The sequence below is a fragment of the Nothobranchius furzeri genome, chromosome 7, assembly GCF_043380555.1.
Source record: "Nothobranchius furzeri strain GRZ-AD chromosome 7, NfurGRZ-RIMD1, whole genome shotgun sequence".
Classification (NCBI taxonomy): Eukaryota; Metazoa; Chordata; class Actinopteri; order Cyprinodontiformes; family Nothobranchiidae; genus Nothobranchius; species Nothobranchius furzeri.
Window position 1 is genome coordinate 35,625,496 of NC_091747.1, and position 24,787 is coordinate 35,650,282.

The 24,787-nt window shown below is 42.7% G+C and overlaps 1 long non-coding RNA gene across 1 annotated transcript; it reads right to left on the minus strand.

The window, feature by feature from the left end:
* Positions 1 to 14,508: 14,508 nt before the first annotated feature.
* On the minus strand, positions 14,509 to 24,282 carry LOC107382607 (uncharacterized). The gene is made up of 4 exons (XR_008561159.2): positions 22,016 to 24,282; positions 16,063 to 16,158; positions 15,883 to 15,972; positions 14,509 to 15,404 (listed from the first exon to the last, which is right to left on the minus strand). It is a non-coding gene; the product is annotated as an uncharacterized lncRNA (long non-coding RNA).
* Positions 24,283 to 24,787: the final 505 nt, after the last annotated feature.

The window sequence follows — 24,787 nt, forward strand, 5'->3', positions numbered from 1 at the left end:
CTGGTAGATCAGTGGCTCATTACTGCCACACACTGGCGGCAAATTTAACAGATTGTAACCGATGTCAGATTGTGGTAAAAAATAGACTTTATGCGGTAAAATATGATGTCCTGTGTGATATCACACAGGATTAGTTATGGATATGGGTCAAGATCATAGATTCCATATCTGCACCACGAAGTCAGCGTGGTCTGACCGCATGAGTATGGCCTGTAAGTTAGTAAGTTAACTTCTGATCAATTTTGATAAAATACATGGCCTTTGGGACATTACATGATGGAGGAATCACTATCCTAAACCCCCTGCTGCTGTGTTGCACTCTAATGTACAGTCATCTGGGATTTAGAAGTTCTCTATCATTCTGCTTCATTATTTCATTTAGTCTGAGAACGTTGATGCTCTTTCAGGTACATACTTGATGTTAAATGCTCTAGTGCCACATGTTCCCTGAGAGGACAAACTGATATCAAAGGACCTTAAGCACCCAACATCCATGTGGCATCTGGGTCTGGAGTGTTCATCACCCTCATCCAGAACAGTGTCTCTCCACCACACATGTAGACCATAAACTGTGAACATAGACCAATTGTCTTCACCTTCACTAGAAAAGTGCAACTCTTTGATGTTTAAAGAAGCTGCGATGTTGAGTTTTTGGAACTAGACTCAAGCATTTTAGATGTGAGTCTGGAAGCTACCATCATCAGTTTGATGGACACAGGATCAGGTTTAGTATTATTTCTGGAAGGAAACCTATGACTCCACCGACGACATTCCACGCAAACACACACTTAGGGCCTTGGGAGTGAGCACATTCAACGGCACTTGGCAGGGGGATTTCTCAGCCTCCTCCCGAGTGCCGGTGCCCACATCCAATTTTAAACTGCACTTAGACATTGAGGGCTGTGGGTGCAAGTGGGGTGGTGCGGTGGCATCAGCTGGCATAGGCCAGACAATGCCCACACTGCCCACTCACCACAGCCATGAAATACACCTCATTAACACACAACACTATATTGGAGCAGGTGGAGGGAGAATAGGGGTCTTAGCACACCTCTGTTGTTACTTGGTTTCCTGGGCTGGAGGCTAGGAGGGAGATCTGGCCATCTGGTTGGGGTCTGGGGTGGTGGGTTGCTGTGCTCAGCGTTGGGCGGGGGAGCCTGCTAATCAGCACCCCAGCAGAAAGGGTCAAACTCTGGTAACCGGTGATGGTTGTACCCCAATGTGCAGCAGTACTGGGACCAGAGTGAATAGGGTGTGTATGGGGAGCATGAGTGGGTGTCTGGCGTGCATTTTGTAAGTCTTGGGTTGTATGTGCATGTGTGAGCATGAGGGAGGGAGTGTGTGACTGTGTTTGTGTATGACTGTATATGTCAGGTGGGGCCTTTGACTCCTCCCCTCTCCTGGGACTTCTTTTGATGATATAGATCTTCGTCTCCCCTCCCCCTGCCACACCTGGTGTGGGGTGTGGTGCCTTGGTCTGCCTGAGTGTTCGTTGCTCCCGGGTCAGGGGGTTTAAGATTTTTGGCGTCTGCCTGATCAATCCCGGTGGCGGCCTGGTGGGGTCTGGGTCCCTGCGCTCTGCTGGGTCCCCAGCGGGGGTGGTCGCGCCTGGGTCCCGGGTCGCTGGGTCCCGGGCTCGGCCGGCTAGGGGGTGGGAGGCTGCGGGCGGGCCTGAGGGCTTGCCGCTGATGTCTCCTGGGACTCTGCCAACTGCTGGTTGTGGCCCCCCGGGGCGATCCTCTGTGCCTCTCGAGGGGGGCGGGGGCCTTTCTGGTTGCAGTCTCCATGGGGTTCCTGTGTTCTGAGGCAGCGCCTGGATCTCTGGGACTTGGAGCTCCCCCCGTCTCCTACGCATCTTTGGGGGGGGGCGGATCTGTGGTCCCTCACACTCTCTATTGGACGCTTTTATAGAGAAACCTTACATAAACAAGCGCGTGTACACACACAGGTGCTCTCAAAAGTATGGGCTTGGGCACGTTCAACACGGGTCTTAAGACTATGGTGGGCACTTAATGCACTGTGATTTATTATCGTGTGACTGTTCAGTTAAACAATTTTGATTATATATTTCTTCATCAAGTTGACGCAGTGATAGCGTGATCTTGTATTGTTGTTGTGTCCCTTTTTTTTTGCTTTTTTTTTCTTGTCTCTTTCTGCAGGTCTAGAAGCAGACTCTTGTTCATTATTGTTTATTTTTGGGACCCCCCCCCCCCCCCCTTCCCCCCTCTCTCCCCACCTTTTGTCTTTTCCTTTCTCTTTCACCTCTGTCTCCATGTCTGGTCGGAATTACAAAGCATTCAAATACAATAACAATAAAGTTTTAAGTATCAGGCGTGACATTAAAAGCAGACACTTTGATGCTCCACCTGAGAGTAAATCTGTAAGGCTTGTTACCAGCATTCAGACATCAATTCTGTTTGCTTCACAGCCAGACAGGACACGGTAAAAAAAAAAAAAAAAGGAAACCTATGACTCTTTTAATTTCTCAGTCAAAAACTCCTAGGTGACCATTCTGAGCTACAGGATAGTCATCATCCAACATGTGTCATCCAAAACACATATGTCCTCTGAGCAATGATGGTTCCTCCATCGTCGGTGAGCCCACCTTAAACTTGTAACTTTGCATAATTTTGCTTGAGAACGCCATCATGGACATCCATGAGTCACATTACCCGCTGAGTTTGAAACAAACCTATTGAGTAAAATGGGACAAGAAAAAAAAACTTTGAAAATGTCAAAAAAGCAAGTTTAAAACTTTGCCTAAAGCGCAACAACAATAACTTCCCAGTTATATTTAAATGGAAGATCCAATGCTGTTGCTGTCATTTGTTCCAACCGGAGCATCAGTATATTTCACCAACATGTCTGCAGACAAACAAACTATGTAGATGTTTGCATTTACATGGAGCACACTAACTGTAGATGAGTGATCTGGTAATGGTCAACTTAACCTCATTTCATAATCAGAAACGGCTATGTCACCATACCTTTCCACATACTCCCCTGAGAGCTTTACATTGCTGTGATGGTTACACCATAAAACCACTAGAGGGTAATGTAGAGTTCAGACAGAACCATTGACCGGTAGGTTTCTGAAGAGCTGAATTGGAGCAGAATGGGGTTCCCACCACCGCCATCTTGGCTGTGTCATGCGTCTCATAGCTCTTGGAATATACAAAAATGAAGCTCATAGCGAGGCTGTGATGGTGGGGCCAGATGATTGACACCAATCAAACTCTGAGCCAATGTAGCGACGAGCTAACTGAGCTAACTGAAGCTAATAGAGGTTGACGGGTGCTTTTAGCCAGAAACCTTTGCTACCCTCCGCCTTCTAGCTGTAATGCTTTTACTGTGAGGCCAAGGCTGAGACCTTCCCTGGAGCAAGCAGAAGAAAGGCGCTAGCACTGACTGCTCTTCTGCTACCCATTAAATAAAAGAACACAAGCTTAAGGATTCATGATTTCAACCTTTACTTACACTTAAATTACTTACATGAGTTACAAAAATGTACCCCCTCAGAGTTGTCACGAATAAGAATATTTTATTGGCATTATGTGTGGACACAATACAATTTTGTTGGCATCTCTCAGCCTGCAGATACAACTACAGTAGAATAAAATGAGATAAAAACTAGAATAAATTATAAAGTAAAAACCAGATAAAAAATCAAATCAAAAAGCAATGAAAACAATAATAATAATTGAAAGTTGTACACGGTAAAGATAGAACTGCGCTCCGCTCATTGCATTCGGAGGGTTCAACGTAAATGAGGTTGGTTACAGTAGCAGCATGAACATAAAATAATCAACTGTGAGTGGAGAAAAGCAATAAAGGCTATGTTGCAGCTGGCCTGGGGTGGCAGCCCTCCTGCAGCATTAGGAGGTGTTTGGCTTTCCTTGTCAGTCTTACAGTGTATATTGAGTCCAGATTTGGCAGTGGGCTCCCCACGAGCCGCTGGGCGATTTTCACTACTCGGGCTAAGTCCTTCCTGTTCTGGACAGTGCAGCTTCTGCACCACACAACCGTGTTAAGGGAGAGAATGCTCTCAATCCTGGCTGTGAAGAAGTTCTGGAGAAGCTGGAGGAAGAGGCCCGCTCGCTTGAGTTTCCTCAAGAAAAGCATCCTTTGTTGGGTCTTCTTCACCAAAGATAAGATGTGCTGTGACCAGGTTAAGTTCAAGGTGATGTGGATGCCCAGGAACCTGATGTTGTCCACACACTCAAACTTCTCCCCCTGAATGATCAGAGAAGGAAGATCTGTCCAGTTCATCCTCCTGTAGTCTATGATGATCTCTTTGGACTTGCTAACGTGGAGCAGCAGTTTGTTAGACAGACTCCACTGAGTCAGGTATTGGATCTCGTCTCTGTAGAGCAGGGTTGCCCAGTCCTGGTCCTGGAGGGCAGCATTTTTTAGTTTTAACCTGTTTCAGCACACCTGATTTCAGTCAGCAGGGGATTCACAGGCTTCTGTAAAGCATGGTGAAATGCTGCACAGGTGATTTAACCACTGAATCAAGCATGTTGGAGGAAAGAAACTACTAAAATGTGCTGGATGCCAGCCCTCCCGGACCAGGATTGGGCAACCCCAGAGGGTCTCATCATTGTTTGTTATGAGACCCAAGGATTGGGCCAAGCACATAGCCTTGAGGAGTGCCAGTATTCAGAACCAGCTTGGATGATGTACAGTTTCCAAGTCTCACCACATGGTGAGATCCAGCGACACATTGCGGTTGAGAAGCCCAGGTTGTGGAGGTTCATTAGCAGCTTGTCCGTGATGATTGTATTAAATGCTGAGCTGAAGTCCACGAATAGCATCCTAGATGTGTTAGAATGCTGCAGGTGTTCCAGGGCTGTGTGCAGCATTATAGAAACTGTATCTTCAGTGGACCAGTTCTTCCTGTAGGCAAACTGAGTTTTATCCATACCTGCTGGGAGGCTGTCTTTGATCCAAACAGGCTCATGCTGCTGCTCCATTTGGTGGGGAGCAGCTGGTCCTCTGCCACCAGAGGTGTCAAATCTTGAGAAGAACCTGTTCAAGGTGCCAGAGAGAGAGAGGGACCCTCCTTGATCTGCTGGCTGGATTTCCTGCAGTCAGCCACAACCTTTAGTCCTTGCCACACCTGTGGGCTGTTGTTGTTGAAGTGCTCCTCAATGCGTCACCGTGACACTAAACTTCACCTGTTAAATCTATTTTAACCAGGTTGTAAACGTGTTTACTTCTGCTGTGAAGTTAGCATTTTTAATGTGGGAGTCAGTGGGAACTTGCTCCATCCTGGATCCAGCCCTCACTTTTGGCAGGCGGAGTTTCCCCCTTGGACAGGACACTGTCTCTTACAACTCTCCAGTTCTCCTTTGCTATATATGAATGCATATCCAATTCGTGTCCGGTCTCGTCCCAGCTCTTCTTTGAGTCATTAGCCCCAGATAAGCATAAATCATGAAAGTTTTTATAATACACGCTTACACAGCCTCATAAAATCTTCTGCCATTTCTGGCGTCTTTCAATTTCTTGCTGGTCTCACACTGACCCCACAATATCTATTGGAATGGCTGAGTGAGCTGCATTTTGTCAGCAAGCTCTCTGGTAACAGACAAAATCATGCAAGAAGAGAACACAGAGTACAGAAATAAGGCTCCATTAGAGTGTGTGCTCATAATGTTGAGCATAAATGAGCTCCAAATCTGTTCCGTTTAGATTTCAAGTTTCATATTCAAGTTTAAGCTCTTGTAATCTGGAGCTGTTCCAGAGAAGAAACTCCAGGGGGAGAGGAGGTTGTTGTGATGTTATTGGTGTCTGCTGTCCTTGAGGCTTTCTGTAGTTTTAGGAGGACACACAGGGATTCATGGGGCTGGAGGCAGAAGAAGAATGAATGGCACGTAGGAAAAAAAAAACAAGGTTTTATTTGATATAAACATAAAAAGTATTACAGAGGCATTTTTGTTTCAGCAAAAACAAACACTTCCTTGATGATCCTTGCCACTTTGTGCAGGGAAAAATACAAAAAGAAAAAGAGACAAGGTGTCTGGACAAGGAAGTGACGAGGAAGATGTTTTGGTGTGACCAGGTTGAATTTGTCTTTTTATAATTACAAAACATGTGTTGTGTAAATTAGAAAGTTTACCTGTGTGTAAACGGTAAATGAAAGTGATATTTGTAAAAGTGACATGTTACGATTGTAAGCCCCTCCTCTTAATTTCTTATTATTATTTGGATAAACTGTTTGTTCCGCCTGGGATCTGCCTAATGAAACAAAGATTAGCCCAAACACTGCACACCTGTTGGGAATCTAAATAATTGCTTGCACACGTTGGCAGATCCATTTAGTTCCATTGTGATATTCCGTCTGAACAGCGTGCACACTTGGATTATTATTATGTGGACAAAAACGAGTGTGTGTGTGTGTGTGTGTGTGTGTGTGTGTGTGTGTGTGTGTGTGTGTGTGTGTGTGTGTGTGTGTGTGTGTGTGTGTGTGTGTGTGTGTGTGTGTGTGTGTGTGTGTGTGTGTGTGTGTGTGTGTGTGTGTGTGTGTGTGTGCGTGGAACAGTGCCCTTTAACAGAAAACCCCCTCTGGCCTGCATGTGGTCCTAATTAGAAGGCAAAGCTTTTGACGGTAAATTGATTTTTAATTGTTCAGTCCCTGAATTCATCCAGGTGGCCACGTTCCCATTTTTTTCCTCCGCTGCATCTGCGACTATCCCTCTCTCTCCATCTGAGTGGAATACGTTTGTAGCTGCCTGCCACTGTTAGTGGCAATTTCCTGAACAAGAGCAATTCATTTGGCATTACCGAGAGAGGAGGGATGGAGGCGAGAGGAGGGGAACAACGCAGGAAACTGACAAACACACAAGTTGTACCATAATTGTCAGTAATGCTTTTCTACTTTAGTCATTTAGGATTTAGTGGGGCAAACAGCAGCTCTAAATGTTTTCTTTTTCCTTTGATTTTTCTCCCCTCTGCCTTAGCGAGAAACCACTCAGCCCTCCGTCGGCTAATGGCTGCAACAGTGTGTAAGTGCAGTTTGTTGCCACTGATCTACGCAGGCCCTTGTTGGGGGAGGCCTGGAGAATGGCTGATCTGATGTCTCTGCTGCTGGCTGAGCCGGGCTCCCCATCCTGAGCCCCTCTCCAGTGATAAGTGAGTTTTAGCAGGTTTAGACCGAGCTGAGATCTCCCATGCTGAGGGTTTTCTGCCCTGCTTATTTACATGTTGATGTTAGTCTAAACCACTGCAGATGCACTTTCAGTAGTGGCCATGTAAAACCCATAAGAGACATGGAAATAACCACTTTTATTAGGTTTCTAAGTATAAAAGGCATTTGTAACAATCAACCAGCTGACACCTCCATTGGGATAACAATATCTCCCCCTAGTGGTGGCTGTGCATCACGTCTAACCTCTGCTGTTTCCATGGTAATCCAGTTTATTGTTTAGGTCTCACTGCAACAGATCAAGGTCAGGGTGAAACCAGCAATTATTCATCTCCGCAGAACAAAAGAAGTTAGTGTTTTTATTCAGAATTTTCTATGTGGGAGTCAAAAACTCCAGCTCCTCCTGAGGGGTCCTCATCCAGAGAGGACTGTATACTTCCTCTAGAGCAGGGGTGTCAAACTCAAATTCACACTGGGCCGATATGAAAATCTGGGGCGAAGTCGCGGGCCAAACATAATATTTTTTGAAAATTTCACAAGAAATTTGCATATTTTCTTTATCAACATATATGCAATTTTGAACCTTTTAATTAGGAAACAAACTTATTTCTGCATTAACACTGAATGTGGAATGACCAAATTACACACGAGCAAGTCAGTTTTAAATAAAACACATCAGTGGTATTCATTACTTGTGGTATAATCAGCATTTTTTAAATCTATTCAGGATTTATGTTTTCTTGTTTATTCATTTTTCTTATTTTTTATTCTCCTTTTTCTCCTGTAATAAGTGTCATCGCTGCTGTGACATCTAGCTTTCCCCACTGAGGAACAATAAAGGGATTTTCTATTCTATTCATCTATCTGCAGCCTTTCCACTTCCTGTTTACTGTAGGTTAAATATTTTCTCATGGGCCAACAACAAAATAAAAATATAATTGCATCTTAAATGAAAATGCAACATCTCACCTGTTAACTTTCATGTTTTGGAGCAGAAAAAGAGCATAAAACCAACATATTTAAAGCTCAGTTTGTTCCACTGGTTTACTGTGATGCTCACCTGTTCCAGCCAGATACCTGCATCATGGGGTTGGGCTCTCAGCTGAGGAGGAGACTCCTGTTGTTTTGTTCATCTTCATCATAATAATGACAGCATTAAATGACAACAGGTGCTCACATAGGTTTGTGCTGATGAACATGTCTGAGCAGCTTGACCACGTCATTGTGTGTCGGGGAGGACAAATAAAAACTACAGCAGCTGATTTGAGCGTGACGCTGCTCGCTGGAGTTATATCAGCTGTGTGGAAGTTAGTTGGAAAACTTTCTCTTTCAGTCATGAACACATTACTGAGCGGTTAAAATCTCTGTTTCTGGGCTTCAACGTCGGCAAATAGCTGAGTAAACTCGGCGCTGAGTGAGAGGAGTGTTTAGTTTGTTCATGAGAGTAATTCAGGATGATATGCCTCGAGTATGTGAACTGGCAAAATCTATAATTAACAATAAAATAACGTATGAGAAAGACTGCCATTTTATGTTTAAACATGTAGAGGAGGATGAAATGGAAAAATTGTTGCTAAACATAAATGGTAACAAACCTTGTGGAATTGAAAACATGGATGGAAGACTTTTAAAGATTGTAGCAAAATTTTTAGTCAAGCCTCTATGCCATATTTTTAATTTATGTTTTGATGAATTTCTATATCCTGATATGTGGAAAATCTCAAAAGTTCTACCTTTGTCTAAAAATACAAAAGAACCGTTGACAGGGGAAAATAGTAGGCCAATTAGTATCTTACCAGTTCTAGGTAAATTGATGGAAGGAGTTGTATTTAAACAAATTCAACATTATTTTCATGTGAATAGTATTTATTCTGATGTTCAGCATGCTTATAGAGAAGGCTATTCTAGCAGCACAGCTCTGACTGCCCACACTGATGAATGGTTGAGACAAATTGATAGGACGCGATTGTTAGGAGCAGTGTTTCTGGATTTTAGTGCAGCTTTTGATCTTGTGGATCATGACCTTTTATTAATGAAATAATCAGCAAATGGTTTTAAAAACTCTGCTATTAAGTTTATGTGTACTTACTTGTCTAATAGGAAACAGTGTGTTGTATAAAATGGTTGCCTATCGCACACTGTCGATCTTTTGTGTGGGATTCCCCAAGGGAGTTGTTTGGGTCCTCTGTTATACAGTATTTTTGTCAATGACATGTCTTTTGCAAGCAGTGAAGCACATATGACTGTATATGCCGATGATACGACCATGTCTGTTTCGGCTTCTAGTTTAGATCAGGTCGATGTTATGTTGCAGAAGGAACCATGGTCCATTTCTGAGTGGGTGGTGGGGAACAGGCTAAAACTGAATGTGCTGAAAGCCAAGTGGATGCTATTGGGCTCCAGGAACTCTATACAAGAACACCAGAAGCTGCACATTTCTTTGGAAGGACAACAAATTGAACAAGTAAAAGAGACCAAACTGCTGGGCATAACACTAGATCAAGCAACGTCATGGACTAAACATATTGACAAAACTGTGAATAAAGTGAGTGGGAACATTTCTGTAATTAGGAGCAATGTTCATTATATGCCGACAGAAACCAGAAAACTTGTTTCACAGTCATTGGTTTTTGTGTCATCTGGATTACTGTCCAGTTGTCTGGTCCAGTGCAGCTAAAACGGACTTGGATAAACTACAGACAGCTCAGAATAGAGCTGCAAGGCTAGCTCTCGGTTGTCCTTATAGAGCCAATATCAACTGGATGCATCACAGGTTGTCCTGGATGAAGGTAAATGACAGACTAGCCTGTAGCCTGATTCTCTCTTTGCAGAAAACTTGGATATCACATAAACCTTTTAGTTTGTTCACACAGTAGCTACCGACATGTAAGAGACATGGTTTTAACACAAGGAAAGCCTCCCAAGTAGCCTTTACCCTTCAATTGCCAAAAACTAATGCCCTCAAGAGAACGGTCAGTTACAGAGCAGTTTCATATTGGAATATCCTGCCTCCAGGAGTGGCATTAATAAATGATCATGGCAGATTAAAAAAAATCTTAAGACTTTGGTCATACATAACAATTTAAAACTAAATGACCGATGTGGGTTTTTTAATTAGTTTTCTATAGTTATTAACTGGCCTTGGGGGGGGGGGGGGGGGGGGGGGTATATTTTCTTATTTGAATGGTTTTCATCTTTGCTGAATTTTCTTATTAATGGATATGCTTGTTTAAATGTTGTGTATGTTCTTTTTCTTACACTGCACATGTACTATTGTAAATGATTTTTAATGATGCGGACCCCAGGAAGAATAGTCTTCACTATGGTGAAGACTAATAGGGATCCTTAAATAAACAAATAAACAAACAAGTTTAGGTCTGGGGAGGAGGGTATTCAGGTGTTCAGGAAGATAAGCAGCAAGAAGATTGCAAGTCAGTGGGCAGGCAAAGGCCCTGGCAAGGCTTTGAGTTGTGGGACATGATCCTGTACAAGTGGGACCCTGAGGCAACGCTAAGGGAGGATCTGGGGTATAGGAGCTGGACAGACCCCCAGGCAGTGTTGGGAAAGTTTGTTTCAAAAAGGAAAAAAGTTCAAAGTTCAGTTCATACATTTTAAAAGGAACTAGTACATTTTTAGTTCATCATTAAAACACTTTTTAATTAAGTACACTGTTCCCAAAACGAACTAGTTCATAATTCGTTTTTAATACATACGTGTGTGTGTGTGTGTGTGTGTGTGTGTATTCTACATGAGTAAAGACAGTTTGAATGGCTTTCATTAAAACAGGAAGAACCAGGCTGAGGTAGGAAACAAGGACGTACCTCAAGGTGCAAAACATTTAAATATCTTTAAATTAAGGAACTTCTCAAATTCTGTGAATTTTCTGGTTTGTTTGCCTAAAGAAAAAGTTATAGAGCTTCAGTCATGAAGAGCAACAATCAGCCCCAAGGTATTCAGTAAAAACGAAAGCAAATAAATAAACAAACAAATAGTTAAATGTTACCGGTGCGATTCTATGACTAGTATTTTCAGATCCGATTTTCCCCCCATTTCATTCCAGTTAATTCCAAACTCGGAAAGTTTAACTTCAGAGTAGAAATAATGAAATGGAACACCCCCCAAAGTGAAACAATGATTTTTAATTCAACCTTGAGGTTCAAAAGCAGCTCTATGTGATTACAATAGTAGCTCCGTGTGATTACAGTAGCAGCTCCGTGTGATTACAATAGTAGCTCTGTGTAATTACAATAGTAGCTCCATGTAATTACAATACTAGCTCCATGTAATTACAATAGTAGCTCGGTGTAATTACAATAGTAGCTCCGTGTAATTACAAAAGCAGCTCCGTGTGATTACAATAGTAGCTCCGTGTAGTTACAATAGCAGCTCCATGCGATTAAAATAGCAGCTCCGTGTAATTACAATAGTAGCTCCGTGTAATTACAATAGTAGCTCCGTGTAATTACAATAGTAGCTCAGTGTAATTACAAAAGCAGCTCCGTGTGATTAAAATAGTAGCTCCGTGTAATTACAATAGTAGCTCAGTGTAATTACAAAAGCAGCTCCGTGTGATTAAAATAGTAGCTCCGTGTAATTACAAAAGCAGCTCCGTGTGATTAAAATAGCAGCTCCGTGTAGTTACAATAGTAGCTCCGTGTAATTACAGTAGCAGCTCCGTGTGATTACAATAGTAGCTCCGTGTAATTACAATAGCAGCTCCATGCGATTAAAAAAGCAGCTCCGTGTAATTACAATAGTAGCTCCGTGTAATTACAATAGCAGCTCCGTGTAATTACAATAGCAGCTCCGTTTGATTACAATAGTAGCTCTGTGTAATTACAATAGCAGCTCCGTGTGATTACAATAGTAGCTCCGTGTAATTACAATAGTAACTCTGTGTAATTACAATAGTAGCTGTGGTGAAAACATGTTTATTTTACACGATTAACTTTTAAGTGTGCATCTAAAATCGATGTTATGTATACTTGTATATTTTCCATGACGTCCGTCTTCCACACAGCATAGGCAGAGAAGAGTAGATGCCGCACCAACCGCTACTGCCTATGGTGGCCGCATTCACGAGTTCTACTTCTAGACTTTAGCTCCATGGAGATCTGCAGCTTGGACGGCGAAAAAACGCGTTCACAAACCCTCTCGCATGTGCCGAAATGAACGCATTCACTTTGACATTCGTCCAGCAAAATACAAACAAGTTCAGTTCACGAAAAAATGAACAAGTTCTTGAACGACTGTTCAGTTCTATTCTATTCTCAGACCCTCTATACCAGAAGTACTCAAATACAAGTGTCAAAGGGCCAAAGAGGGGGCAGTTCTTGTACTTTTGTCTACATGTGTCTGTTGGACTATAAAGCGATCCCTGGTTCTGGGCTCAGTGACTTTCACAGAAAGAGACCCGAATGCTTTTTTATGGCTTTGATAATAAATAATATAAAAGAGAGATGTTCTCCTTATTTCCAAGGCAGTTGTGAGATTTATTATATGACTTGTTTCTTCATATATTTATTGTTTTTTTATTATATGTATCGGCTGCTGGGCAGAACCTGCTGTGGTCTAGCACAGAGACAAGGTGATCAGGCATGGTGACCTTAAATATTTTACAGGTTATTGGCTCAGCCTTCTGACTGTCACACTCATACAGACGAGTGTTGGTGAGTAATGTAGCTGCATTTGACTGTTGATGCTCTACGTTGTTATTTCTGCAGTGAGCCTTAAAGGAGACATAACTTGCTTTTAAATTATTCCTTTTTACATCTAAGTCATTCAGTTGGGGTCCAAATACAGTGGAACTGCAGTTCTTTGGTCTGATTTCATCATTATTGTTGCTCTACAGCCCCCTCATCTACCCATGTTCTTAGAATAGTCTGAGAATGGCTGTTTTTTGGGTACTGTCCCTTTAAATCTGGAAAAGGAGCTGCAAACTCCTCCCCCCTCCACAGTGCAGACCTACTCTCCTCCCCCAGTCGGACTTTGTAGTTCTATTGACCCTTTGCACGTGACGGCACGCCACCCATGTGACCGCCCCCTTCGCCATGATGGATGGCAAAAAGACTGTTTACACCCATAGAAACTCCAGTGAAGGCAGTCAAAACAAGCCAGTTTGTAGCCTTTTATCGCTTTTATTTAGTTGATTTGACGACAAGTAAAATGGTTTTAGCTTGCTGCGTTGTTGGCTGCACTAAGAGACAAGGACGTAAACTCAACTCGTTTTTTTCCTTTTAATAACTTAGATGGAGACTGAGTATGGAGGTGAACTGCAGCGATCAATCAAGTGGACTAGCAGCCCTCAGATTTGCAGCGAACATGTTTTTACCGGGTAAGATTAACGATAATTTATTTCACGAGGAAGACAGGGACATGGATAAACGTGATGTGTTTATACTAGTTATTGATAATCTTGATGGATGGGTATTTCACCACGGAGGCTGCGCGTCGTCCACTGTAGTGTAAAGCGAGACATTATTAACAATATTAAAGCTCTGATGTATGATTACATGTGTTGAAATTACGTTATTTGTTTATCTGAGCGTCGGCGTTCAGAGATCTTCTCATTCCGGTGTGAGAGCAGCAGCTGCACCCGGTAACACCACCAGCAGCAGAAGCTGGTAGGGATCCGGACTTTTAAAAAATCTGCTTTGGTGTAAAGTGAAACGCTGTTTACAACATAAAGTTATAAATCCAGAGTGGTGAATTCAGGCTAAGTCAGCAACATTTTTACATTGGTGAACAGCTGCAGAGAGAACGGAAGCTAACGTTGGTAAGCTAGTTAACATACCGCTCTCTATGAGCCCCCACTAGATGCGCTACTTCTTCTGATAACTGAACTGGGCACGAACTAGGTGAAGGAATGCTGGAGGAGTTTTGTTTTTGTTTTGATTGCAAAAACAATTTCAGGCTCTACTTTTCCCTTTGTTTAGTACTCGTGTTGCTCACTGTTTACATGCTTTTGCCATCCACCATGGTGGACCCACGTGATTAGGTGACGTCGGTGCAAAGGGTCAATAGAGAAATCATTATGTAGTGTAGCAGAAATGTTATATTTGCATTTTTAAAACATGTGGGGAGAGTTGTCCATCAAGCTGTTTCAAGGCTGCCAACTCTCTCATGCGTTTGTCAGTAGTCTCACACACACACACACACACACACACACACACACACACACACACACACACACACACACACACACACACACACACCCGTCACGGCCGACGGAGGGACAAGAGAGCAAGCACGTGCACAAACACACACACAAGGAATGCTGCTTGCTTATTTATTTCTGTTCAAAAATAGTTTAAAAAAATGATAGAGCTCATTAAAACGCCATTAAAATAATATATTTTATAAGTAATCTTATTTTATATTGGGTGTCTTAATGCCTGAAAATGGATAAAAGCAGTTATATTTTGATTTAAAGGTTTGAAATTCTAGTGACAAAAAACATTTCTCCAAATGTTCTTTAATGTGATCATTATAATTCTAATGCTTACAACTTTATGTTTTTATTGTCTGCAATGTGTAGCCCATGTCTTTATTAAATGTGCGTTTAGCTGTAAAGTGGTAATTCTCTCTAACGTGTACACAGAGGTGGACATCAGTGCTGAAGTGAAATTCCCAAGATCAGTCTGCTTTGCTAACAAATATAGTTAAATCTGACCTGCATTCTAAATAAATAACGTTAGGTGAAAACATCAGTAGGCATTGAGTTATTGATACAATCCCTAACAGCCAGAATGGAAGAAGTGCATGCTGGGTCATCCTGGATCTGAGCCTGTTCTGTGTATTTACCTACAGGATGCAATAAATGTCTACAAGGCTGAGTTTGGACCATTACATCTAAAAGAAAACATACAATCAGTGATTTTTTAAAATTTGTTTACATTAATATACAAATTTTCTATTAACCTCACAGCAAATAAGTAGAACAATATAATAAATATGCTTTGGTAGTTAAACAGGTGTTGTGCACACAGGTGCTTTGGGTCCCGGTGCTGGTGGTGTCTCAGAGTTCCTGTCCTCCTGCCGTCTTCTGTTGTCCTCAGGATACGGATTGATGTTTCCTGATGATGAGGGAGGGGCAGTATGTGGGCTTCAAACCGGTCCTGGATAACAGTGGGAGACCTCCGTTGTCTCTGAGACCAGAGGGTTGGTGAGATGCAGATCTTCTCTACCTCATCTAGAAACGGAGTTGGTTCAGGGAAAACTTTTCCAGAGACCAGTTCCATGATGTCATCGCCATATTCTGCAATGATAGACAATAACTTTAATGACGTATTTTGTTTACAAGCAGCTTTAGGAAAGTTGTTTCTTTAGCTTTCATGTTTATAGTCATGTTTGTGTTGTTTTGGTTCATCTTTTACTTTGTTTACAAGTTCACTTTGCTGCAGTGACTTCATATTTTCCTACAAATGTAATAAAATAGTGACACTAAAATTATACAAATGATTCCTTATGAAAGGAAGCTCATTAGAGAGCAGCGCAGACAGACTTACTACATGCTGCAGCCGTTTTTGTAGGCCAGCTGCTGCTGAACTTGGGGAAAGTTATTCTGTACATGTCCAGATCAGATGGTTGTTTACAGAAAATAATGTATTCAATAATTTCTAAACAGACTAAACAAGTAAAACATCAAATAAATCACTCTGCTGTCATCAGACGGAGTGATTCAGGGGGTGAGGTGTTCTTAATGATGAGGGTGGCTGAGGTGTGTCATCACTCACTTTGGTCTAAACCAGAAGCTGTCTCTTTACTGGTGGGTCTCCTTCCTCAGTAGGTGACGTGAACCTCCAACATCTGAGCGTTCTGTGTTCCTTAGAGGAGAAGAAAAGTAACATTAGCAAGCTGGCTAAATTATTTTTTACTAGCATCTCAAGGCCTTGGAGAAGCAGATCTTCACTTACCTAAACATCAGACCAGTTTGTCCCAGCTGAGCTCATCAGGGCGTTAGTCTGACAGCCTGTCAGTGAAACACGGCTCCAGACTTCTGGATGTGGACTCTAAAAAGCAAAGGAACATTTTTACTTTTGTTTTAATTAATTTACAGGTGATTTTATCAGCTTTCCGACGCTCACGCTCATACAGACCAGTGTCAGTGAGCTTCGCTGCGTCTGACTGATGCAGAGTTAGTTTTTATATCTGCAGTGAGACAAAAACCTAACCTCACTTCACTCAGAGATCGTTCTTTAAAACTCTATTAAATCCACTGTGTTGACACACTTTAATGACTTTGTCACGCTGCATTTTAGCTGATATGGGACGTTATTTACTGGATGCTAAGATTACATCACACTCATGTAGAATAACACACGGGCTCTCTGCTGCTACAATATGTGGAAGGTTATCATCTGGTTTAAAAAAAGGTGTTGATCAGAATTTCCAGATCACGTTTTATTCCACGAAAATTGACCAAATCCACATTAATCTGGGTGCTAACTTTCCTAGCATATTGTGCTAGCGTTAGCGGGTCAGATGCTAATGCTATTGACCCTTTGCACCGACGTCACCTAATCACGTGGGTCCACCATGCTGGATGGCACAAGCATGTAAACAGTGAGCGACAAGACCTGAGCGACTGAGAGGAGGAGTGAATGTGCAATAGCTCAGAGAGATAGGGTGGGGCAAGACCGTTTAAAGACTTAAAAACAAATAAAAGAAGTTTAAAATTAACCCTAAAATGGACAAGCAGCCAGTACAGTGAAGGTAAAACAGGAGTGATGTGTTGACTCCTCCCTGTACCGGTTAAAAGTCGAGCAGCAGCATTTTGCACACGCTGAAGTTGAGACAATGAGGACTGGCTCATACCAAGATACAAAGAGTTACAGTAATCCAGACGTGTTGTAATAAAAGCATGGATTACAGTTTTAAAATCCTCTTTAGTCAAAATGTGCTTTACCTTTGCCAATCAGCAAGTATTGAACATTGCGCACGGTGCAGACTTTTCTGGACATATTCCGCCCAAGCTTCAACTCATTGTTCAAGATCAGAGCCATCGCCTTCACCCCCAGGAAGGCTCCAAATCGATGACCCCGAGTGAGTATGCAGACCTGAGGGGAGCGCCTCAGAGACGGCACTGTAAGCGAGACAGGCTCCATGCTAGGCTAAAGGCTCGCAAGAACTGACCACCGCTCCCCAGCCTGCTGCTATCTAACATGCGGTCGCTATAGGTCAAGCTGGACGAACTCCCAGCGAGAAACAAACTCCAAGTTTGTAATTAGCAAGACTACAACTTAGACATCGGCATGTTGCATATATGACATCACCACAGAATCTCCTCTCCCCTAGCGTAGCTGCTACTTACCAGATGGCCAGATTTTTGGTGGTTCTTTCCTCCTGAAGGAAGGATTTTAAGTTTGTTGAACTTACAGCCATTTTCTCTCAGTTTTTCTTTGTGTCTGGTTCGATGACGTCACTTTCATGAAGCACATTTGTAGTCCTGGACTTATTTTCACACAAAACCTAAAATAACCCCCCTCCCCTTCGAAAATAAGCTCTTTCTTGGCATCAAAATGCATCTTCCTGTTTTTGTATAGCATATTCTTAGGGTTCTACGACCCCCCCCCCCCCCCCCCCCCCCAAGGTCATTCACCCAGTCGCACACACATTCACATGTTGGAGATGATGAGCTACCTCGTAGCCACAGCTGCCCTGGCCTGCACTGACATAGGTGAGACTGCCGAACTCTGGTGCTACTGGTACCCCTGACCACCACCAGCAAGCAAGGTGTGTTAAGCCCAGGGACGCAGCAGCAGCATTCTCTGGTGGGAGCTGGGATTGAACCTACAACTTTCTGATTACCGGATAACCTGCTCTACCTCCTGAGCTGCCGTCCCTGAACAGCAACACCAGTTAAAGGTCTTGGTGTAACGATGGACGGCAATCTCAATTGTATATTACATATCAAAGAGCAAGTAACACCTAAATCAAATGTTGTGCTGATAACCTGTAGAGTAGCTACTAGTGCAGTAGACACGTGTAATCATTACTCTGGCAGTTTAGTGCAACGTACTTCAAATTTAGTATGTGCTTAATCACTTCCTTCCTGTCAATCATGCAACGCCTCCTTTAGGCACTTTCATCAGGAAGTGTGGGTGGAGTTGGTCTCCACCCATGCTTTGAATCACCCTTTAAATTGATCATTCTGAAATCTAAAAAAGCTAATCTAAAATCTGTGATTTTATGTCCCATCAAGACTTTGAAAAATGTAAACATTCCTTTATCTCCTGTAGGGTTGATTACTGTAACGCACTTTTCACCGGAATTCCTAAAATATTGATAAGACAGCTCCAACTTGTTCAAACTGCAGCTGCCAGAGTACTGACCAGAACTTTGAAAAAGGATCGTATAACATCCATTCTCAGAACTTTGCATAAGCTTCCGGTTCAGTATGAAATTGACTTCAAAGCACTTGTGTACAAGTCATTAAATAGGCTGGGCCCTGGTTACATCTCTGATATGTTTGAGGTATATAATCCTGGAAGGTGCCTTAGATCTGCCGGGTCTGGCCAGCTGGTGGTGGAAAGAACTAAAACTAAACATGGTGAAATGATGATCTATGTGGAACCAACAGCCCTCAGATCTGCACCAACTGTAGCATGTTTTAACTGGTTGCTGAAAACTACACTATTCCCTGTTCCTTTTGGCACACATGGGTGCTGAGTAGCTGTACTTTGATTAGATATTTTGTCTTTGGTTTAAATAGTTTAACTCCGTATAACCTGAAAAAACAGAAGCGCTCTGTTTAAGTCACTTATTCCTTAAGTATTAAGAATAAGTAACTTGAACAAACAGTGCTTTCATTAGCTCTATAAATACATTTGCCTTGCCTTGCCTTTCAACTTCTCCACCAGAATGAACAAAACAAGGAGAAAACAAGAGTGCACTGATGTTCTGGGTCTACCTCCAAGGTCAAAGTTCTAATGAACAATCAGATGACACCTCCACCTGTTGGTGGAACAGCTACAGGTCTCCTTCATTGTTCACAAACGGAGCTGATTCCTGTAACCATGAAGCAGGTCTACCACCCGTCACCATTACCTCGGGCTGACCACCCCGCACCCCTTGCTTCTCCTGCATCTGCACAGCGTTCCTGTGAAACAGAAGCAACTAAGCCATGGAGGTGGTGCAGCTTTATTTTTAAAAATCAATCAGAGACAAACTGCTATGAAATGGCAGAAAGATAATATGATGGTGTGGTAGCGCTGACCTTTAAACAGACTGCAGCTAGATCCCGACCACTGAAAAACCCTGACCTTTGTAGTAGCGTTACAGCAGCCTCTAATCTCAAAGGTGGGGACAGCCACACACACTGATGGCATATGTATCACAGACACACACACACACATGTGTGCGCGCACACACACACACACTGCACACAATTAACCACACACAACACACACACATTGCACACACACACAGACACACACACAAACACGCACGCATGCACACACACACACACACACACACACACTCACACACACACACACCGCACACGGACACACACATGCACACACACACGCACAGCCACACACTGCCACACGCACATTGCACACACACACACACACACACACGCACTGCACATGGACACACACACCGCAAACACACACACACACACACTGCACATGGACACACACACACTAATATACACACACACACACACACACACACACACACACACACACACACAAACCGCACAAGCACACACACACACCGCTCAAGCACACACACACACACACACACACACACACACACACACACAAAACATGTTGAATATATGGAAATGAAAGCAAATGTCCTACTTTACACATCAGATGCAGACTTTCTGTCTGACCGGATTTGTTTATAAACCTATCGACATGACAACAACATGACAACAATTACAGCAAACACACAAAGTGATGTTTGTTCTGACAGACATGTCATCACACACTTCAGTCCTGATGATGGTTCTGCAGAGAAAAACATTTTTTTTTATTTTATATAAATTAATTGAAGCCATGTTTGCCTGCCACATTGTATTTTTCATTATTGTATTTTTTCATTCTTTTTTTTTACCTCATGATCAACGATCATGTTAAAAACTACAGCAGCTGTGGCATTGTGTTCAAATGCAATTCAAACCTTTGATGGCATAAATGAAGAGGAAATCTACTTCGTGCTTCCTGTCACTCTCACCCTGATATATGATGAAGTGTGTTGAGCCTGGTTTAGGCTCAGGCTTACTGTTTATGCTGTGTGATGCTGCCATCTTTTGGTGGTTGTGTTGGAGCTGAGGCTGGAAAGGAGGATATCCTCCACCTACCCGACAGGCTCCAGGTGAGCTGCCTGAGCAGCACGAGCTCTCAGATCAGAACTAAACTCTCACAGGAGAACCGAAACAGGTTTTGGTTTTCAAGTCAGACTTGAAAGAATCAGAAATTCCAGAATGTATTTGGTTTAAGCTTTTATCTTGTCATCAATCTTCCATCCATCCACTTGTCCACTCTTGCTTCTGGGGGGTAAAAGTCTAAACACATTATTTAATGAAAGAAGTGAGAATGAATTTATTGTGGAATGTAAAATTTTTTTTGGCCTGTTTGCCCTAAAATAAAAGTATCTGACTCCCTGGGTCTGATGGGTGGATTGCTTCTTGGTCTGTAAAGTAAATGTGAGTTCATGATCATCACCAAGATCAGGACGTAGGACACTTTCTTCTGTCATGTTTGCTGGATTTAGTCATATTTTATGAGCGGTGCACACAAGTCTGATTTTTAGTAAAAGTCAGGGATGGTTTGTGCTCCCAGTTTACAAAAGTTAAAATGAAAACATGATTAAAAAGAAACCATTTTAATAGGTATTAACATTGTTAACCATTCCTGTTTCAGTTGCCTGACCGTGGTTGGAAGACACAGGGGAGAATACCTCCAGGGCCAAAGTTGTCCTCTTCGGGGTTTACCCCCCTTTCTGTTTCACAAGTTGCTGAATTAGTGGTGACACACTGCAGGACACACATGGAGTTTGCTGAAGCCTTCAGGTTTATTTTTGAACCGCACATTAACCAACTTTAACAGACTGTTTTCTGGTCGCTATCGCTTCCTTCTAGCTACGTCTGCTCACTCTCACCAGAGCACTCTCGCGCTTTCACCCGCCCTCAGCAAATGCCGTTTTTCCACGCCCATCTTGACGTTCATCTCATGCACAAATCATGCCCGCACTAATCACACAGATCTTCCAATCACATTTTAGCCAGTTTGACAAATCCTGTAACACTACCCCCACTCTGGACGGTAATTAACACCAATTCCACTCCAGCATCAGCATACACAAACTGGAACACAAATTCCTCCTGCTACACAGACACTCAGTGTTGTAGCATTGTGGTTTTATGCTCTTTTATGAAAGAGGAACCATGCTACGTATTAATTCGGAATATTAATTTTTAATAAATCAATAACCAAATTTTATATTGTTCAGAAGACTCAAAGGTTGTTTTCATCGATAAACTGCCGATAATATCTGTGTGTCTGTGTTTCAGTTCAATGAGGAAACCAGTTTGACGATTAAAAGTTTTAATTCTTCAAATTAAACTAATGATTTTGAAAATTGACAAACAGGAAATAACAATCACATTGGCAACTTTGTGGGACAATCTTTTAACAGTTTATATGCGGTTCTTGCTCAAATAGACCTTCTGGTGAATTTATGAAGATTGAGAATGTTGTGAGTTGTGAGAGTGATATGATGTGAGATGGATGCGTGTGTGCATCTGATTTTGCTTCAGGAAGAAACAGGTGTCTGAGTGAAAAGTGATGGTTTGAATAAACTTAGGTTTAGTTGGAAAAAATGCATCCAAACGCTAAACACCGTGTGCTGTCTCACCGAACTCTTGTGGACCCTCTTTCGGATCCGGGCCGTAGAGGATGTTGTGGTTCATCCAGATGACACTCAACGGCTGACAGGGAAGACGTAGGTGTCGAACGGAACCGGTCCAGAGTTGCCCTCGGTACACGTTGATGGTAAAGCGTTTTGTCGACGCGCTTTCTTAAGTTAATTCACTCAGAACTCAAAAGACTCGGCAATGAGTCTGCGTTAGAGGTTGCGATTCAGTTATTCTGTCTGGCTGACAGAAACAGCGCGAAAGGGGGGAAGAACGAGCCAACAGGCTCTGCCCCCCCTTTGGTTTTCAGGTCTGTTCTCTTTCGTTGTCCAACACGAACTGATATCATAAAAACTGAAACTTACCAAAAGCCTTTCTCTTCTCAAAGCAAACATGTGCGTCATCAAATGTGTCTGGAGTTTACTGTGGGAAGATGTGTGTGGGTGTGTGTGAAGGTCAGTACCAAACATTCTTAACATTATCTACTTAAGTGTAGATTCATTAATCCATTATAATTACCCCAAAGCATAAGAACCATTCATTTGATTAAACACATTTATAATGAGCAAATTGATAATGGTTACTTTAACATTAAAATCAAGAAAAAGAAGTTTAAACTTTATGTTTTGATTTGTTATGACTACTTGTCCATGAGAACTCCTTCTTCTGGTACCGCAGGTGGCAGATGTTATGGTTTCCTCCCAGACTCGCTGGCGTTCAGGTCTTAATCTGTGGGTGAAAGTTCTCAATGACCCAGCTTTGACCCAGCTGCGTCCAACACCACCACTGTGCCAGAAAACCCATATTTCCTCACGTTACAGACCCCCCCCTTTTTGTGACGACATGGTGGTCAACAGAGGCCACCTGACGTCACAACCACAATAACGTGATGTACTCGTGAATGTAGACATCCCAGATGAAGGCAGGAACGATGAAGCGTCTCCACAGGTCTCGTGTAGAAGGGAGTATATCCTGATCAGATGATTAAGGCCAAAACTGTTGCAATCATTGTAAAGTAATCCACTTAGGGAATCTTGAAAGCAGAGCTATTTCAATAGCAGTTAATTTCATCAGCAATAATGCAAAGGTATTCAAAGGATAAGCAGCTCGTGTGTCACACGGAGCTGGGCAGGTGATGTGTTCCTCAGGCGAAGTCCAGCGCAGACCTCGACCCATCTCGAACCACGACCGAAGCCCCATGCGACAGGAAACCAGTTGAAGGATGGTGAAGACGACCCCTCTGATGGGATGTAGTCCATACGAGCTCGGAGAAGGAGACAAAGTGAGACAGCCCACACGATAGATAGCATTTGATGCAAATCAAAGAAATCAATCAAAACCTATCTATGGGTACCTCTGGGAAAATGTGGATGCCTTTTGTGAATTATCTAAAGAAGAAATGTTCTGCACCCTGCTCGCTATGTCATGTAAAAACGTGATGCAGTGAAAACACAAATAAAAGAAAGTAAATCCTAACTGATATGTGAAACTCAGCAGGCTGCACTAATTAAAGGCACATATATAAAAGAAATAATCATGAAAATGAAGGGCAAATTGGCTTGTGGCCCTTTAAGGGAAATAGTAACAAAATAAAATTAAGTTTGTAATCAAATATAATCATGCTACACAAAGCACTATGAAAAGATAGAGGTGTAAATCAGTTCTAAAAATGTAAATCAGTAGGTTAGTAATCCCTAAAAATGTGAGTTAGTAACAGGACCCTGGCTGGAGGCAGGTAACCTGAAAAAAAAAAACTCAAAGGATATCACATTTGTTAAAAATTCATCCCACAAACGAGAGAATTTGTAACGGTCCACCAGTTAGTGGAAAAGAATCCGGTCAGAATAGAGTTGGTCAGAATAGAGCTGTTCAGTAAGCGTTTTGAATCTGGTATTGCGGACCCACAGAGACACGAGTTTGGACGTATCTGTGGGAGCAGGCTCATAAGCGATTTGGTAATCAAACTGTTTGTATCTTGTGTTACGAACCCACAGGGAAACTTGTTTGAATTTACCTGAGGGTCCCGTTTGGAACTCGAGTGAAGCTGATGGTTTAGCTGTTAGATCAGAACCTGATTTTACCTGCTCAAAGTTGGGTTGCAGCTTAACGGAGGCGACTTTGTTGTGATCAGAAATGGTAGTGAACTGGAAATGCGAAAATGATGCTCGCAAAGCAGGAGGAGGCTCCCCACCCCCCTTTTGTTTCTCAAACTTATGCCGTGTCTGTGAGACAGGAGAAGCATAACAAAGAACAGTTCTTAAGCTCTTAAAAGCCCTACTACCAAGAAGATGCACAGTGTCACCTGAATCGTGCTGAAAGAGTAGGTGTTCAGATGTCCAAAGACCTGGAGGTGTTGGACTTGGAGGTTCTGAAAAGGAGTGATCCAAGGATGGTTGTGTCACGGGTGTCAAAGCAAACCTAGCCATGTTTAGAATCAGATACAGACATGATGCTAGCTTTAGGAACATGGTCTGTCCTGAAAACTGAAGCCAAGAATACTTTATTCCCAAGAATGATGGAGGTTCCCACACAGAATCAGAAAAACCCGGTTTAACCAGAGTAGTTACAGACTGACTAGAACTCCGCCCCGTAGAAGGTGCAGCACCTAACTCCGGATCGGAGGTCAATGTTGTCAGCTGAATTGGTGGAAGGTCAGTGTCGATTTCTGCAATGACCCGCCCGCTCGGAGGAGGCGTTCCCCCGAACCGGTTGAAGTCCGCAACGGAAAACTCAGTGCCACTCGGCACCCCCCTTTTGTCAGGAGGGGCCCCGAG